General features: G+C 42.5%; 1 protein-coding gene across 1 annotated transcript in view; it reads right to left on the bottom strand.

Moving 5' to 3' along the window:
• Gsdme (gasdermin E) overlaps positions 1-435 on the bottom strand; it is a 69,055-nt gene extending 68,620 nt beyond the window's left edge. Inside the window, exon 1 of the mRNA XM_033757314.1 lies at positions 66-435. The gene's annotated coding sequence lies outside the window, so the exon portion shown is untranslated. The remainder of the gene's footprint in view (positions 1-65) is intronic.
• Between the last annotated feature and the right edge of the window lie 4,017 nt (positions 436-4,452).

Raw genomic sequence — 4,452 nt, forward strand, 5'->3', positions numbered from 1 at the left:
GGCGAGGGCTCGGAGACGCCCTGGGCTCCCTGCGAGAGGTCGTCACCTAGTTTCGTGTGACTTACCCGGGAGCTGGGCTTTGGGGCTCTGGGGGAGTGAGCTCGGTCTCCTGTCCACCTGCAGAGCTAACGCCTGAGCCTAGTCGCGGAGCCACTGGTTCACAGGTCACCTAGGAAAGATCCAGGCCGCCCTGGCACACGCGAGCCCCTAGTGCAGGCGCGGTGCGGTGGTGTGGTGCGACTGTGACCACGTGAGCGCCTTGAGGGCCAGGTGCTCAGTAAATGCTGAAGGAGGGAGCCTAGTTGGTGCTCAACCATTGCTTGTCCTCCGGGTCTGTATCCAGAGAGCGTCCCTCGTGCAGTGAACACCAGAAAATAACGTTTCTGCCCTCTGAGAACTACATTTGAAGAAGGGTGGGGACTGGAAGGGCTGAGCTTATTCCGTGTTTCCTGCCTGCAGTTTCCCACTGCACTATGAAGCCCTCCCTCGCTATCCGCATTGAAAGCAGTGATCAGTTACACTGCGGAAGCCCTCCTGCTTTGTGTTTCTCCTTTGCTCTTCTGACCAACTGGGAGACTATATGCATAATGCTAATTTCATTTATCGTCCTTCTCTTCCCTGAAATGCCAGCTCTGGGAGGACAGGGACTTTGGTCTGCTTTGTTCGTTATACCCAACTCTGAGCTTAGAAGTTACGGCATGGTAGGTTTTCAGTAAATAACTGTTGAAGGAAAGCGTGAATCCTCTTTGTATCTCCAACGAGATCGTGGGGTCTCCTGCATCTTTGCAATGCCTGGTATAATGTGCACAATAATAGTTTAAACTGTTGGATGAATGAGCAACTAGAATCGGTCAAAAATTATGGTCCCTTTGGGTCCCTTGCCTTCCCAATTCGACTAGGTATTGAAGAATCATCCCAACTTAGTCAAGAGATTTTTCATCTAGGTTATTGGCCCTGTTTTCATAAAATTATACTTGCACGTGCTCTGGTTTGAGTGTATCCAGTGTTCCTGTGTTGGAAGGTAAATCCTCAGCACAGTGATGAAGAAGAGGAGGTGATGAGGTCACAAAGACTTTACCCTCATTAAAGGATCCATGCTGTTCCCCAGGGGATAATTTTTGATAGAAGGATGAGTTGCTTCCCTCCTGTTTCTCCTCAAACTGCCCCCCCATCTCCCTGTCTCCACCTTCCACCATGGGATGATGAATAAGAATCTCCCACACACGGCTGGATCTTGGACTTCTCAGCCTCCTGAAATGTAAGAAATAAATCTCTGTTTTACAAATAATACCGTCTCAAGACTGCTGTTCTAGCAGCACAAAATGGACTAAAATAACTGTGGCTTATCAGAGATGATTGCCTCCAGGCCTAGGGCATTAGCCTTAAGATCAGCCTCATAAACATCAGGCACCTGCCACGGCGCAAGGCTCCAGTCCTCAGTCTCACCAGGTTACCACTCATAATTGAGGCTGCAGTGCAGGGGTTACTCAGTGGCTTCAAGTTCTTTCACTCTTTCTGTTTTGTTGGGCACCTGTTAGTTAAATGCCTGAAGGAAAAAGTATCAGCAGCTCATATGTATGTAGCACTTTAATTGTCACCAAGCATGGTTCCAAATACATTACATAAACAATTGAGTCATTTAATCCTCACAACCAATTGGGAGTTCAAGTTCAGTGAGGCACAGCCAGGGAAGATTACCAAGTTGGGAAGAGGCAGCCAAGATTTTAACCCAGGTCATTGTCACCATCTGAGTTTTTAACCCATCGTAGGGTACAGACTCTGCAGACCAGAAAATAGGAGGCACAGTAGGGGTCACCCCACGCTGTAGTGTTTCACTCACCCTGTGAGTTCGGAGGGAACATGAGGGGATTGTGTCGAGAGACATCCCACCACCACATTCAACTACTGTCTCTGTTCAAGCCTCGGGGATACGGGAGATTCTGTACAGCTGTGATTTTTTTTTTTTAACAGTTGTGCTTATTATTAGCAGTATTTGTCAATTTCAGATGGACCAATACAAGATGCCAATTTCAGCCCAACTAGGGAAAAAAAAGCAAATAAAAACAAAACATCAAGCTGGGTGTGTTTACACACATACCTGTAATCCCAGCACTCTGGGAGGCCGAGGCAGGAGGATTGGAGGTTCATGCCACCATGGCCAACTCAAGGACTTAGTGAGACCCTGTCTCAGAATGAAAACTTGAAAAGAAGGGCTGCAAATATAAGTCAGCAAAGGTGCTGGGTTCAATCTCCAGAAAACAAAGAAAAGGAGGAAAGATAAAACATCAAACACCAGTCTTTCCCATCATAGCAGTGAGATTCCCTGAAGAAAATGGAGTATGGAAATCCCGTAAACATAAATTAGGGTGATTATAATGAAGGCAAGTATGTATTATTTTTTTTTAAAGATTCATTATATAAGATACTTTTTAAGTTGCAGAACTTCTGAAACACATATATAAGGTACTGGGCATTCCCTCTTTTATCCCCAGATTCTTACTGAGAAAATTATATGTAAAAAGTAGCAAAACATCCATACAACTCATTATTGGGCTGTATTTCATAAGTAAACACATGAGTAAGCCAGCTCTGCATGGCTGCCAAAAATATTGCGTAGGTTTTCAGAAACTACCCTTGGAGACCTGGCTCTTTCAGAGGAACAGACCCTAGGAAGGAGAAGTCACTGGCTTTGATGAGACAAACTGAGGTGGATCCAGCCTACCACTTACCAGCTGAGTGACCTTAGGCAATGGTAGCCCATTTAAAAATTAAAGTATTGTCAAGACATGATGTAAAGTACTCAGCACATAGCAGGACTCAATAAAAGTTCATTTCCTTTCCTTTGTAACTTTTCCATTAAAGTTGCCTCTATATTAAGCATAAAAAATTTCACCTTTGCAATTTTGTCTTTTATCACATTACAGTTTTCCAGAGAAACATAGCTACTAACATAAATTAAAACAAAATTTGGCATACATTGATATTTTACATTGATATTAAACTGATTTAATTTATTCCCCTAAATCCCAAAAGTGCTTTTTAAGCTAAGAGACTATATTGCTAATACATGTTACCAATTACTGTTTATTTTATTTTTTTAGTATCCAGGATAGAACTCAGGTCCTTGTACTTGCAAGGCTAGCAGTGACACCACTGAGCTAAATCTCCAGCCCACCAATTATTATTTTTTAAACAAAATGTTTTATGCAGAATCAAATATGCTCCAAACAGAATTAGGTGTTTCAAGTGTCTTAGCTGCCTCTAGTTCAATTATAAAGTACAGATACAGATAAGATAAGATAAAAACTGACATTTACTTGGTAACCAGTAATTAAAAGTCTCATTGCAAATATTATTGGAAAAATAAGTGAGTCTGAAAGAATTTACTGCCCCAGTTATTGCTGCTTAACAAGCCACCCTAAAATTTAGTAGCTTGAAAAACTTGTTTCCTATTTCTTCCAGATTTGCAGGTTAGAACTTCAGAGCAAGAGTCAGCTGGACCATCTTTCATGCCATATTCACTGAAGTCACATAGGAATGCATCTGGCAAAGATGGATGGCCTAGTCTGGAGGGTCTCGAGTGTCTTCTCCAAAGTCACAGTCCATTCACATATGAATTTTGGGAGACCACAAACACTCAGACTATGGCAACCCAGTCTTTCCCTTGCAGGGATGATGGGAAGTCAGGGTATGGCTGAGGCTGTCAGAACAGTGGTTTTAGGAAGGCAGACTTACATGGAGGCTGGGGTTCCCAAAAACTACAGAACCAAGGCCTGTGACAGCCCCTGAGGAACCAGAATGTCACTTTCACAGCATTTTATTGTTCAGACAGGCGCAGAATCAAAGGAATTATACTCTGCCTCTCAGTAGGGGAAACAGCAGGGAATTTTCAAACTTCATCAATCTACCATGGCTTTTTTATATAAGAAAAGACAATAGCAATGCGCCCTTGTTTGTAGCAGTACCATTTGTAATAGCTAAGCCTTGGAAATAGCCCAAATGCCTCTCAACGGACAAAGAAGATGTGGGATTTTTTGTACAATAAAGTACTACTCTATCATAAAGTAAGGTAGACTTGAGACATTTCTAGGTAAATGGGTGCACTTTGGAACCATACACTTAAATGAAATAAATAAGACACTTGTGTTTAAGCATCGCATTGTTTCTCTGGTGTGAGAAACCAAAAGGGTAAATAAGGACCAGAATGTATAATAGATATTGGAAAATAGGAAGAAAATGTTCAAATGGGAAGGGGAATAAGGGAGGGGGGAGGAGGAAGAGAAGGAAGGGAAAAGAAAAGATAATAGTAAAAAACAGAAACAAGGTTTTTATAAATAAGGAAGAGAAGAGGGGTTGGAAGTTGGCGAGGGTATTGGGGTAAAAAGAAGATACAATTCGATATAATTCCCTGTGATGAAAGTGATTTCTCTCTCTCTCTCTATTTCCATATAT

Source organism: Fukomys damarensis, unplaced genomic scaffold (assembly GCF_012274545.1).
Source record: "Fukomys damarensis isolate Sample0158 unplaced genomic scaffold, DMR_v1.0_HiC HiC_scaffold_4, whole genome shotgun sequence".
Classification (NCBI taxonomy): Eukaryota; Metazoa; Chordata; class Mammalia; order Rodentia; family Bathyergidae; genus Fukomys; species Fukomys damarensis.